Raw genomic sequence first — 15,735 nt, 5'->3', positions numbered from 1 at the left:
AATGTAAGTTTATTTGTTAACATTGCTAAAATCCATTTATTAAATTTGTTAGTTTGACAATTTAAAATTAAAAAAAAAACTCATTTGGTATTCATGTAACAAAATAACGTTATAATGAACCTGAATCTAATAGAGAATTTTAACAATGTTAACAATTCTTGAAAATTCACATCAATATTTTAATCGAAATAAAATATTTAGACTAACTAATGACATTATAAGAGTTGAGATACCAAAATTTTTCAGAATTTAAGTATAGAGATTAAATCCTAAAATTGAGCAAAATATAAGGATCAAAATTGAAAATTAACTATGCTTACATAATCTAGATTTATAATTGAAATTTAGCAATTATATTATTATCTAAAAAGAAAAGAAATGAAATGAAAATGGAGAAATAAGGAAGACCTTAAGGACTATTTTGTGTAAAAAAAATGAAAATGGGCAGGTCTATGTAGTAGGATACATTCATATTATTTTAGGAATAAAGCTACAGTTGCTCTATAAACTTGATATATGGTTGAAAATTAATATTTTCAGTATTTTTTTTCGAAAAGAGTAACTTAATTTTTTTAGACATGTTTAATAATCGCAATGAAATATGTTAGATAGATTTTTGAAAAATAATGAGTAAACAAGAACCTACCTGTCACTCAATAGAGAATCAATCAAACAATCTAATTATAATCATATTTGATCTTAAGTAATATATTAAATAAATTTAAAAACGATTACCCAATTATTTTTTTATTCTATTTTGGTCATCTAACTATTAATTTTTCAATATAGTTACTATGTAACACCCCTAACACATATCCATCGCCGAATTAGAGTTACGAGACATTACCGGACAAACACAGTTTTGCATAGTCATTTATCATTTTTATACACATGGTTATACCAACTTCTATATCCAATATCAACCATCCACCAAAATCATGTTAATTAAATTTTTGCACATAAAGTACACGTAACCAAATAAAATTTGTCATGCTTTATTACTTATAACACATATACAAACTAGCTTCAAATTTCGACCATATTAATATAATCTATATAACCACATATTCGAATTTAACTAATATGCAACAAAGCCAAATTCCATGTACTTAATTCAGATTAATGTTCGAACCACATAACCTTAATATTAATGGCATTTGTATATTTCATTAGTTAAATATCAAACATAACATTTCATAATTTCTGCACAAGCACATAATAAAGCCATCCGAATCATATTACAATAATTATTATGCAATCACATATGCGACTTTAGTAACATTACAACCTAGTCAAAAATACTATTGATGTATATAAATATGTATAATGCGCATCTTACCCTAAAAAAATTAACACATTAATCGAATGAACACATTTAACATTCCCTTGCACACCTAATTCGCATATATAGATGTATATATATTTGTCATTGCAAACCGAGTCAAAATAGCCAAATCACAAATGATCATATCATAAGTATCCCAAATTCACATGTTCAATGACTAACCAAATAACATATATTCAACCATTTCAACATTCATATATTCGGTCCACAATTTCAAACTCATATGATCAAACCAAGCTACCATAAAATATATCCATAATTTACCATCACCATTCGCACCTAAATAATCAATCCAAAATAATGACATAACATTATTTAACCTATGTTTCATATACCAAAAACACACTTTTAAAGTGAGCTATTTTCATAATTGACTATAGACCAACCTTTTCATCATCCATTACCGAATTATAATTCAAAACATTACAAGCATATATACAATGGAACCTTTCTCCATAATAAAATCAAGTAATAAGCAAATACCTAAGTGAACTAATCATAAGCCACATATATATATCCTTACTTCATACCGAAATCATATACTAAACACACTACATAACATATACCATGATTGAAACTGCATAAACCTAAACATCATTAACAATCCACAATCAAAACACATCCGTATATCAATATTACCACACACATATATCACAACCAAAATTACTTAAACATTAGAACATTAGCATTAAGATTGAGCCATTTTCGCATAGCTAAATATACACAAATTTGAAAACCAACCAAAACAAATGCTAGCCTAACATGTCATATGTTCAAAGTTTCAAGCTTTTAAAATACCGAAATAGCGTTCGATAGTGTGACGGATTTCCTTGACGATCCCCGAGCTCGTAACTATCTTCCAAAATCTATAAAACACCTAAAAGAACACACAAAGTAAGCTTAGTGTATTATAAGCAAATAAAATTATTTCAATAACATACATAATTCAATTTAGCAAGGCCAATCAAGCAAATCTTTACGACATATACATTTATCATGCTTGCAAATTCATAAAATCATGTAAGTACTTTACTTACCTTTACTTTCATGAACATTTAAACCATATACGTACCTGAGTCATTTAACTCAAATTCACATTCGGTCTCATCTTGACATTGTCCGTTGAACCATTGGAAATCAACAAGGATACTTGGACAATTCATAAAACTCGTACAATGCTAACGTCCCAAACGTGGTCTTACATGTAGTCAAATATCGATGCCACTGTCCCAGACGTGGTCTTGCACGAAATCTCATATCGAAATCCTATGTCATGACATATGTATCCTAACTATTCCTATAGTTCGTACGGGGCTTTCGGACGTCGTAATTTGATCGATTCGAGCTCGATACAAGTCACACCATACTTATAACAATTCGACAATTTGTAAAATATATATACATTCCAATTCGGCATATTTAAAACATATACATTCAAAATTTACAACATTTATTTACTTGTGAACTTAACTCAGACAAAGACAAACGGACCAGGACGACTATTCGACCACTTTTGATTTCCCCCCGATCCAAATCCAATTTCCTCTTTTCTTGATCTAAATTAATACAAATTTGACTTTTTTAATCATATATTTATTCAAATTCATCCAAAAACACATAAATAAGAAAATTACATTTTAGCCCCTAACATTTCACATTTTTCACAATTTAGTCCCTATTTCACAAAACACAAAATATTCAAAATTTCACCACACCCAAGCTTGGCCGAATTTCACTAATGTCCCTAGCAGCCCATTTCTTTCATTTATTTCACATTTTGACCCTTAAATTTTCAATATTCACAATTTAATCCTAGATAGACATTTTTACTAAAAATCACTTAATTAAACTTGACAATCTAACAACATATATTTATTTTTCATCATCAAACAACAAAAACCACAAGCTATCATCAATGGCAAATCATAAATACATCAAAAATTTCAAAAATTTCAACATGGGCTAGCTAGTATTCGAAGCAACAATATCAAAAACGTAAAAATTATCAAAAACCGAACAAAAACAAACCTTGAATCAAGCTTGAACCAAGGCCGAATGTTCAAAAGCTTTAAAACCCCCTTTTTCTTTTCTTGTTTCGGTGAAAGAAAGATGAACTAATGCATGTTCTTTTTTATGTTTTATTATATTAACATATTTTACTAATTTTACAAAACTAACCTTTATAATTTAATATAAAAACCATATATTATAAACCCAAAACCGTCCACTCAAATAACCAAGGGTCAAATAACCACTTAAGGACTTCATAATTAAGTAATCATAGCAAATAAACGCTTAAACAATTAGTATGCCACTGCTGCATTTTACACAATTAAGTCCTTTTATCGAATTAACTATCCAATCGGTAAAATTAAATCACGAAATCTTCACACATCTCAATTAACATGCTATAAACACCAAAAATAATATTAAAATAATTTTACGACTTCGAATTTGTGATCCCGAAACCACTGTTCTAACTAGGGTCTAAACCGGGCTGTTACATAGTAAACTTTTCGACATTAAATATTAATTTTTATTTTCAATATAAAACATTTATATTTATATTGCAAGTGACTTGAAAGAGGGTACTCTTTTTCTTATTTTAACATCTCACATTGGTTAACCCATAGGTTATAGAGGGCTAAAAATGATTTTTTAATTTTTTTAATTTTAGAGTTAGGACTAATTTGACAGATTTTTGTAAATATTGAGTGCCTAATTTATTGAATTTTTTGGAATTGGAACTAAAATGACAAAAGTTTGTAAATATTAAGGGTTAAATTGTTAAATTTTTTATATTTAAGATCAAATTGATAGAATGTGTAAACATAGAGGGATAATTTTGTTACTAGACCAATAAAAAGAACTCGTATTTGACTAAAATATTTAATTTTAAAAAATTTAGTGACTAAATCAAGAGAATTAATAATTGGATAGCCAAAATAAAATGAAAGAGATAATTGATTTACCCTATAATTTATAAACACAAAAATTAATTAAATTTATGACGTAGTGAAAACAATTTTATGAAAAAGAAGAAAAAAACAGAGCTTGTCTTAGTGCAATTTGGTAGCTTTACTTTTTCTTTTTCCTTTTAGCAACTTTTTACGTTGTCTATAATTATTTATAATCCCTTTCCAATCCATATATAAGAGGATAATGCGTTTCAGCGTACACGAACTTATATCTCCTGTATTGACAACAATATTCATGTATATTTATTTATTTTTAACTAGTATGGATGTATGATTGCTTCATGCTTGGCATTGGGTTAAATATTTATTTATTTTTAATTATAAATAAAAATTTAAAATTTGTAATATGCTTTAAATTTTTGTACTAGTTATATGTTTGAAATTTAATCTTCTTATTTTTAATTTTAGAAAATTAATTCCTCTATTTTTTTAGTTAAAAATGTAGGCTTATTTGTTAACACTACTAAAATCCGTTTGTTAAATTTGTTGGTTTGACAATTTGAAATTTAAAAAAAAAAATTAGTTGGTATTCATGTAAAAAATAAGGTTATAATGGACCTAAATTTAATAGAGAATTTTAACAGTGTTAACAATTCTTGAAAATTCACATCAACATTTTAATCGAAATAAAATATTTAGACTAACTAATGACATTATAAGAATTGAGGTACCAATTTTTTTTCCAGAATTTAAGTATAGAGATTAAATCCTAAAATTGAGTGAAATATAAGGATCAAGATTGAAAATTAACTATTCTTACATAATCTCTAAAATATAGAGATTTTATAATTGAAATTTAGCCATTATATTATTATCTAAAAAGAAAAGAAAAACTCATGGTTGAGGGTCTCTATTACTTTAACTACTGGTTGAAGGTTCGATCATTGTCTTGGGTATAGAACAACTTTAAAATTCGTGGTCAACATCTACCCATTAATGGGCCTATAAAATGTGGATGATTGATTATTGGTTCGCTCCAATAGATACATTAAAAAAATTTAAAAAAAAAAAGAAAAATAAGGAAGGCCTTAAGGACTATTATATTAAAAAATTGAAAATGGGCAGGTCTCTGTTAAACTAAAACCAAAAGCAGTAAAGAACTAAAGAAAAATAAAGAACTAAGAAAATTCTTCCTGTTATTGATGCATGCAGAAACCCATGCATTTATAGTTAAATGTACGTAACTGTTGTTTAACAGACTAACTGAATACTAACTGCTTAAACAGTAACCGTTATAACAACTGCTTTAGTTACTACTCTAACATTCCCTCTGCTTGTTTGTCTTTTGAGTTACAAAATTCTTTTGACGTCAAAACTCTAAGAGCATGTCTGAAGTTTGAAAACAGCTTCGGTGTGATTGGTTTTGTGAGGACATCTGCAATTTGTTGAGTAGAAGGAACAAAATTAACTTGTAGGCACCCAGCAAGGATCTTCTCTCGAACAAAGTGATGGTCAATTTCAACATGCTTCATCTTGGTGTGATGGGTGGGATTCTCAGTAACAGACACCATGGAGGAATTGTCGCACCAGATGATTGGTACCTTGGACACTGACATTTTAACTTCATTCAGCAACTGTTGAATCCATAATAGCTCAGACACGCAGTTAGCCAAGCTGCGATATTCTGCTTCAGCAGATGATCGAGACACTACTGGTTGTTTCTTTGAACACCATGCCACCGGATTTGGACCAATATATACCACATACCCAGATGTAGAGCGACGATCTTCGACAGATGAGGCCCAGTCAACATCAGAGTAAGCCACCAGTTCACGTGGTCCCGCTGTAAGGCATAGTCCATGATCTATGGTGCCTGCTAAATATCATAAGACACGTTTGAGTGCTCTCCAATGAGTTTCGCTTGGAGCACTCATGTACTGACTAAGTTTGTTAGTACAAAATGATAGATCGGGTCGGGTAATACACATATACTGTAGCATACCGACAACACTTCTATACAAGTGCACATCAGAGAAAAGCGGGCTACCATCTGAGGCTACTAGCTTGGGAATGCTTACCATAGGCGTTGGTGTTGCTGCTGCTCCATGCATTCCAGTTTTCTCAAGGAGGTCTGTAACATATTTCTTCTGGCTTAGTAGCAATCCCTGAGCTGTGTGTTGAACCTTTATCCCCAAGAAGAAACTAAGTTCTCCCATGTCCTTAAGAGCAAACTTGCCATGAAGACGACGAACAACATCTTCTATATCTTGTTCATAACTGCCAGTAATCACTATGTCATCGACGTAAACCATAAGTAAGAGATGCTTTCCCTAAGACACCCGTATGAACAAAGAAGAATCAGCTTTGGATCTAAGAAAACCAAGTTGCGTCACTAGATACTCCTTAAGAGTCTGAAACCATGCACGGGGAGCTTGTCTCAGCCCATATAGAGCTTTGTTTAGCTTGCAGACCAACTTTTGACCAGCAATACCAGGAACTTCAAAACCAGGAGCTTGTTCCATGTAGATTTCTTCAGTGAGCTCGCCATTAAGAAATGCATTGTTTATATCGACTTGCCGTAGAGACCATCTCTGCATAACTGCAAGTGATAGAACAGTGCGAATGGTAGAAGCTCGCACTACCGGACTATATGTATTATGGAAGTCAAACCCTGCATGTTGAGAAAACCTTTTGCGACTAACTGAGCCTTGTATCTGTCAATTGATCCATCAGCCTTTCTTTTAACTTTAAACAGCCATTTGCACCCTACTGCTCTTCGATTTTCTGGGAGAGAACACAGAGTCCATGTATTATTGCGAGTCAAAGCTTGCAATTCACTGTAAACTGCTTTTTGCCAACACTCAAATGTCATTGCTGTATGAATGTCAGGAGGATCATCGCTGGATGAAGAATCTGTCATGCTAAGGTATGCTTTCGGCCTGAAGATCCCAGCTTTGCTTCTGGTTACCATTTTATGGATGTTAACTGGTAGATGTGGAAGTGGGTGTACTTGTTGTTAAGGTAACAATGTCATAGACGCAGGTTGTAAAGAAGGAATTTGTTGTTGGGAATTTGACATAGGCGATGTGGATGAAGTAGGTTGACTATGTGGGATATTATGGGTGGAAGCATGTGGGGGGGGGGATATTGATTGTGACATGACAGGTGTAGTAGAGGTAGATGTGGTAATAGGTGGAGGTGTAGGCAAAGTACTTGGACATGTTTCATGGGGAGTAGGTAGAACTAAAAGTTTAGAACTAACATGTGGAGTAGGTTTAGTAGGTGATGTAGTTGCTGGAAAAGAAGTGTTGTATGGAAAAACATTTTCATTAAAGGTGATATAACGGGTGACATAGACTTTACCATTGGAATCTCTACACTTATAACCTTTATGGTAAAGAGAGTAACCAAGAAAAACACATGGTGTTGACCGAAATTGTAGTTTTGACTTGGTAAACGGCCTAAGATTGGGAAAGCATAAACAACCAAAAATTTTAAGGTAGGAGTAGTCAGGCTTTGTTTGAAACAATTTTTCATATGGTGAGGTATCACCCAACGGATGAGAGGGTAACCTGTTAATCAAGAATACAGCACTGCAGAAAGCTTCATTCCAAAAAGACAAGGGCATTGAAGCATGAGCTAACATGGAAAGCCCTGATTCAACAATCTGTCGATGTTTGCGCTCAACAAGGCCATTCTGAGCTGACGTGTATGGACAAGTGAGACGATGCACGATGCCTTGTTGGTTTAAATAACTCTTCAATGCCTGAAACTCCCCTCCCCCATTTGTTTGTAAAGACTTGAGCTTTGTACCAAGTGTTCTTTCAACTTGGCGGTGAAACTGTGGGAACACATTGAAGACATCAGATTTGTTCTTTAAAAAATAAAGCCAAGTATACCGCGAACAAGCATCAGTAAAAGCAATATAATATCGAAACCCATTAGAAGCAATCAGAGCTGGTCCCCAAACATCAGCCACAACCAGTTGTAGAGGCGATGTGTATGTAGCAGATGATTTTGAAAAATGGAAGCTTACATTCCTTACCAAGGTGACAAGCAGTACAATCAACAAATTTATTATTATCAGAAAACTGAACATTACATCGTATAAGTGCTTTAGTAAGCTTTGCACGACAGGGATGTCCTAATCGATAGTGCCAAACACTAAGAGGAAGTCGGACACTAGATGTGAAACACTGAGCAGACTTAGAAGACGCATGTGCTCCAGCAGATGAATTAACATGAAGTCTGTACAACCCTTGATGAACCGAACCATGAAGCAAAACCTCCCTTGTCTTCAAATCACGCACCTGGCACTGATTAGGGAAAAATTCAAACATGACCTGATTGTCTTTAGCAAACTTGGAGACAGATAAGAGATTCTTAGTAATGCCAGGAACGAGTAGCAATGAACGCATGTATAGAGGTCGAGATTGAGTAGATAAGGACAACTGTCCAGTAGACACAACAGGTAAAGCTGAACCATTTCCAACAAATACCTTACCTGGTCCTTTGAAGGGTTGACTATCGCCAATAGAAGTAGCCGAATTTGTCAAATGATGTGTGGCACCTGAATCTGGATACCAAGAATTATCAGCTACTGTTTCAGGTGTTGCTATGTATGCCTGAGATGAAGTTTGTACAGGGACCTACTGCGAAGGACTACCAACAAATGGATTAGTCCAAATAGATGATGGATGAGTGGGAAGACACCAACCTGGTGGACTCCATTGAGGCTGAGAAGGAGAGAACCAGGGTGAAGTAGAAGTACTAGGCCCAACCATACAGACATTTGCTTGTGGGGGGGCCTATAATTGTTGCTTTTGTAAGACGAATCAAATCTATGATAACAGCGGTCAACCAGATGACCGGCCTTTCCACACAACTGACATTGGATTTTTGAGTGAGAACGACCACGTCCACGCCCTCGACTCGTAGACGATGAGTTATAGGAAGGAATTGAAACTCTAGTCCCTGTAGAATCAGATGATTGATGAGATACCATATTAGCGGAACTCGATATTTCAGTATTCACGAGCTGTTGTCGAGCTTCAGCATCAAGAAGCATGGATGTAACCCCTTGAACGGTGTAAGACACTTGACTTGATGTAACAATTGTAATGATAGACTCATAGTCGGGCGAAAGACCATTTAAAATCGCAGTGATGTGTTCATGCTCACTGATAATCTCACCACAGCTTGCAAGATGATCACAACAGCCTTTAATCTTGACCAAGAAGTCTTTCATGCTCAGCTCACCTTTGCGTTGGGAATGCAAGGCCCGACGATAAAACATCAACTTGGAAGTAGTTTTGCTGCCATACAGGGTGACAAGTGCCTTCCAAATCTTTGCACTTGTATCCATGCCAATTAAATGAGGCAGAACAGATGAACTGATGGAAGATAACAGCCATGATGCAAGTGCACTATCCTGTTGCTCAAAATGAATAAAATCTGGATTCTCACAACAATCACCATTTTCATCAGCAAGAAACTGCGTGGGAGGATCTTGTTCGTCCAAGAAACGTTGAAGTTTATGCGTCTTGACTGCCAAGAGTACCTGTTGTCTCCAAAGCAAGTAGTTACTATCATCAAGAAGAATGCTAATCTTCTTTGTAGAAAACAGCCTACTGTCGATAATACCATCAGCAGAATTACAAGCCATTTTCGAAAATGCACAGCAGATTTTTTTTTCAGGTAAAAATCATTAGAAAAGAGTTTACCTCTGATACCATGTTAAACTAAAACCAAAAGCAGTAAAGAACTAAAGAAAAATAAAGAATTAAGAAAATTCTTCCTGTTATTGATGCATGCAGAAACCCATGCATTTATAGTCAAATGTACGTAACTGTTGTTTAACAGACTAACTGAATACTAACTGCTTAAACAGTAACCGTTATAACAACTGCTTTAGTTACTACTCTAACAGTCTCAAGTTAGGCCTTACAACCTTCCTTTTTATATGTAGTAGTATACATTCATATTATTTTAGGAATGAAGTTACAGTTAATATTAGGGGTGTTTAGTCGTTTAACCGACCAGTTAACCGACCCGAAATAACATTAACCGAATTAACCGATCTTTCAAAATTTTTAACCGTTAACCGTACCGAACTGAAATTTTTGCAAAAAAAATTAACCGAACTGAAATTTTTTCGGTTAATTCGGTCGGTTAACCGAATTAACCGAAAATTATATATTTTTTATTTTTGGTTAAAAATTAACCGAATTACCCGAATTAACCGAATTGAATCACTACATAATTAAATTATTTTAGACTTTAGTTTTAGTTTTAGTTTTAGAATTTTATTTTTATTTATTAAATTATTTGTAATTTTTATGATTGGGTTGGGTTTGGTAATTGGGTTGGGTTGAATAATTGGGTTTGGATTGGGTTTAGGTGAATAGTGGGCCTATTTATATATTATAATTTTATTTATTAATTTTTTCGGTTAAACCGAACAAATTCAGTTAACCGACCGGTTTCGAACCGAATTAACCGTTAACCTAAAAATCAAAAAATAATTAACCGACCCCCGACTGAAAAAATTTGGTTAACCGACCGATAAACTGAATTCGGTCGGTTAACCGAATTTTTTCAGTTTTACCCGAATTTTGCACACCCCTAGTTAATCTATGAACTTATTCCTTGTCTGATATACAGTTAAAAAATTCGATTAACCTAGAATTAATATTTTCAATAATTTTTTTTAAGCACAACTTAATTTTTTTAGACATGTTTAATAACCCGAAATGAAATATACTAGATAGATTGTTTTTCATAAAAAAATGTGGGAAATAATGAGTAAACAGGGACCTACCTATCACTTAAATAGAGAATTAATCTAATTGCTTTTATTTTATTCTATTTCATTTAAGATTATATTTTCTTTTATCAAACAATCTAATTATAATAATATTTTATATTAAGTAATATATTAAATAAATTTTATAAATTAAATTAAATACTTAATTTTTTAGTACTTATTTTTTCAACACTTATTTTTTAGTAGTTAATTTTTCAATTTATCAATTTTATAAAATATTGGTCTACATTAGTTTTATAAATTGGTCTACATTAGTTTTAGAAATTGGTAATTTTTTTTTAATTTTGACCTTTGAAATCTAGGCTCAGTTGTATTATTATGACATGTATATAGGTTTGTTTATATATATATATATATGTGTGTGTGTGTGTGTTTACCTTGAAAGATGGTAATTTTGAACCTTAAATGATGTTTGAGTTTGAATGGTTACTTGTTGTGTCTATAAGTGAATATGTTGGTAATGTGTTAAGCTATAGTTGGAGTATATGAATGACAATGTTAGTAGTAAAATGTTGTGATATTTGAATGGCATTTGTAAGGGTTATTGAACATGGAATGGTATGAATGAATGATGACTTGAAATGGATATAAGAAATGGTTAAATAGGTTGAATTGATACTAGTTGTATTGATATGTTTTGATGTCTATTAGTGAAAATGTTAGATCAGTTAAGTTGAAAAGAGTTACATGAATGATTGGTATGATGTTGAATGATTCAAAAGCATATTAGTATAGATTATGTATGAATAGGTGACATGGATAAGTTTGGTGTCAAATGTGATCTTTTGGTTTAGTTAGTATTAGGAATGGTTAAATGGATGTCTTGATATATGTTTTGGATTGTTTTTGTGTAGGTTCAAGTGTGCATTTTATGCACCAAATGAGCTATTGATTTGGTTTGACACAAAATAGGTATTAAATGGCCAAATTTTACAACAAAAATAGGATTTTAGTGACGTGGAATATCCCTCGTCACAACATCGATCAATAGTTTGCGATGTCGCAACACCGTGTGGTCCGACATTGTGATGTGACAAACTATTTGGTGATGTCATGACATGGAGATAATGATGTCACAACGTCAAGTCCAAACTTTCAAAACCTTACAATTTGGTCATGATTCGTGCTCAGGTCATGAAAAAAGCTCTCGTAAGCTTGATTAAGGTTCGAATTTGATTGTATATCATAATATCTAGATGTTTATGACATGATTGAATACTTGAATGATTTATTTACGGTGAACTTGTTCTAGAATTTTAAAAATGTTACAAAAAGGTCCCAATTTAATCTCAGGTTGACTTTAAAACATTCGTATGCTCGTATAAGACCTGAAAAAGAATGTTCATGTTATTCAATGATGTATTATTGTATATTTCATGATTGATCATGATGTATTATTGTATATTTCATGATTGATCATGTGAAATGATGATTTTACTGTGAAATTATCAGTAATTGCTCTGACAACAAATTTAACATCTTGTTGCTTGAACTCAACAATCGGGTCGAATAAGGGGTGTTACAACTTATAGTATTATATTATACTTGTATACTTTAAAAAAAAAAAACTTTACACACCATCTACACTCTTTAAAAATTTAGGATTAGTTGTGCTTTGTAAGATATAAATTTTAAAATAAAAATAACATTTATTCATTTTGCAAATCTAATTTTATACTAGAGGATTATTCGTGCTTTACATTTACTAGATTATAACACACTCACAAATTCAGTGAAAGAATTAGGTAACAATTATAAAAATTGATATATAAAACAACTAGGCTTTGGCTAAAATGATAAAATTGAGATATTAAAGTTTATGGTATCTTAGGTTCAAATCTTAAGTATACTATTTTTTTTAGATTTTATTAAAAATTGAAAAAGACAAAAACACCCTCAAAGTTATATTTGTCATTTTGTATAAAGGATGAGCTTTTGATAATTTCTCAACTGAGTGATTGATGGGTGACACCAACTCAAGGGCTTAAATAATAATATAGATGCTTATTCTAATTTAGATTATTATTTAATAAATATGATGCTATTTGATAAATTTAAAAATTATGAAAAGTAAGTGTTTAAAAAATAAATATTGAAAATTTAAGTACAAAATTTAACTCAAAAATTATGTTCCATATATTACTTAAAATTAAGTACATAATAAATAAATATAAATTTTAAGTCAGGAGAAAATTTTATTTTATATTTTATTCTTAAAATTTAAACATTTTACCTTATTTTAATCAATGTTAAATTTTAAACCTGAAATCTTTATAAAATAATATAATATTAAAACAAATAAAATGCAAAGAAATTAATTGAATTTTAAATTGAAAATATTTTTTATAAGGAATAAGTAGCTCTTACTTATCAAATTTCAAAATTTTTCTTAGAAAAATTATATAAAAGTGTTTCTATTATAAATTATCAAACATACATAAAATTGTATAAAAAATCAAAATATAAAAAAAATCATTAAAATTAATAACTTTGAATTAATTTATTTTTTTCTAATTCCTTATCAAACCAAGCTTAAAATTGAATGAAAACTATATTTGCATTGGGAAAAAGACAAGGCTAAGATACTCATTCAAAACTTAGCTTTTCAATTTACTTATTAGATTGCCTACTTTATGTTTATGTGTATGAAATTTATGAAATTGTTTCCTATATATAATTTTCTTAAGAAACAAATATTTAAACTTTTGATTTTTTTCCAATTATCAAATCTCTTGCTCTATTGATAAAGTGTAAGAAAATTTCTTTTTAAATATGTTTGATCCATAATGAAAATTATTACATAATTATATTTTTCTAAAAAGTAAAAAATATGAGTAGATAGGGACATATTTATCACTTAATAAAAAATAAACTTAATGATTTTATTTCATTTTATTTGAGATTATATTATCTTTTATCAAACAATTTAATTACATTCAATATTTAATTTTAGATAAAATATCAAATATATTTTACAGCTTAAATTCAACCTTTAATTTTTTAGCACTTATTTCTTTTTTCAATTTATCAAACATAGTCTCCGTCTAAATAGTACAAATTAATACAAATAGAAGTTATATTCCAAGGGTATTTATTCAATGTTAAAAATAAAAGAATAAGCATAAAAAATATTTATTGATTGAGTCTTAGTTTGATTGACATAGGCATTATTGTCGGTGCAGGATGATGTGAGTTCGAGTACGTTGAAACACATTAATTGTCCTCCTATTTAAGGGCGAGGGAGGGGTTATATGAGATTAATGTTAAAAAAAATATTTTGTATTTTAAAACTTATTTATGGTTTATTTGGATGAAGATCCATTGGTACACAATAGTTATAACAAAGTCTTGATTTGAACAAAGAAACACATTAAATTTTCCCAAACCAACCATCAACTGATTTTTCTATTTTTAGTTACTAAAAGTTGGTGTACAACTGAAACAAACTGGGGAACTTAGTTATATGAAATGGTTTTTTCATTAAATGTAGTAATCCTTATCTATCTTTTGTGGGAAACAAAAGTATCATAAACCCCCTTACTATATCATATATTGTATTTTAGCCCTTCCACTGAAAAATTGGGTAAATTAGTTTATGCACATGAGATGAATGGGCAAAATAGTCCCTCTTATTAAAATTTGATGTTTATATATAATAAAATAGATCCTTACTCTTTTATTGGAAACAAATTAAAAAATTTTAAACTAATAAGGCTAAAGGATAAAAAAACTTGGTAACAAATTAAAAAAAATCAATTAAACCCTTTCAAAATTTAAAATTTATTAAAAAATATAAAAAATTATAAATAAAAGTTATAAAAGAAAGTTCGTACAATTTTAAATTTTTTTATTAAAAATAACAATATTGACCCATTAAAATCTAATGGTTATAAGATTTTAAAAAATTGACTCCTATTTTTTAATAGATCGATATTGTTATGTTTTAATTTTTGAAGCTTTTTTTATGAATTTTGTTTATAATTTTATGGTTTTTTTAATAATTTTAAAATTTTAAAAGGGCTTAATTGATTTTTTTTAAAATTTGTTATCAAGGCCTTCTTTACCATTACATTTATTAGTTTAAAAAATTTCTAATTTACTTCCAATAAAAAAACAGGGGTCAAATTGAATAAATATGTAAATATAAAAGATTAAATTTATTATTCTACCTTATATATAAATACCAAATTTAACGGCTATTTTGCTTATTCATCTAACGTGCATAGAATAGTTTACCTATTTTTTCTATGGAGGGGTTAAAATACAATTTATGGTATAATTCATGGGGAGTTTATTAATATTTTTATTGTCTTTTATGTAAGTTGATATTACACATCAATTATGAAATTATCAACATTGTTAATATACTGAATTGTGAGTTTACAAAAAATAATTTGATTTATAGAAAACTCAATGGATTTTATATTTTGATAGTGATGTATAAAAATTAATATTTTAGAAAGGAAAAGTGAGTTAATTGTTAGAAAAATAGGCAAAAATAATTTAAAACTTGCGCCAGAAATTTCAAACTAAAATGAAAAGTCAATTAATGCAAGGAGAGAGAAGCAAAACTACCAGAAGAGAAGAAAAGCCTTAACTGCTAATGAGAAAAGATGTGGACACGTCACCTGCCTTGCCTCCCTTAA

The 15,735-nt window shown here is 30.4% G+C and overlaps 1 long non-coding RNA gene across 1 annotated transcript; it reads right to left on the bottom strand.

The window, feature by feature from the left end:
• Positions 1-1,994: 1,994 nt before the first annotated feature.
• Positions 1,995-3,450, bottom strand: LOC107892883 (uncharacterized). The gene is made up of 2 exons (XR_001682651.2): positions 3,374-3,450; positions 1,995-2,222 (listed from the first exon to the last, which is right to left on the bottom strand). It is a non-coding gene; the product is annotated as an uncharacterized lncRNA (long non-coding RNA).
• Positions 3,451-15,735: the final 12,285 nt, after the last annotated feature.

This window comes from Gossypium hirsutum, chromosome D09 (assembly GCF_007990345.1).
Source record: "Gossypium hirsutum isolate 1008001.06 chromosome D09, Gossypium_hirsutum_v2.1, whole genome shotgun sequence".
NCBI lineage: Eukaryota > Viridiplantae > Streptophyta > Magnoliopsida > Malvales > Malvaceae > Gossypium > Gossypium hirsutum.
The sequence above is the reverse complement of the archived record's forward strand: the minus strand, read 5'-3'. Positions and strand labels throughout refer to the sequence as shown.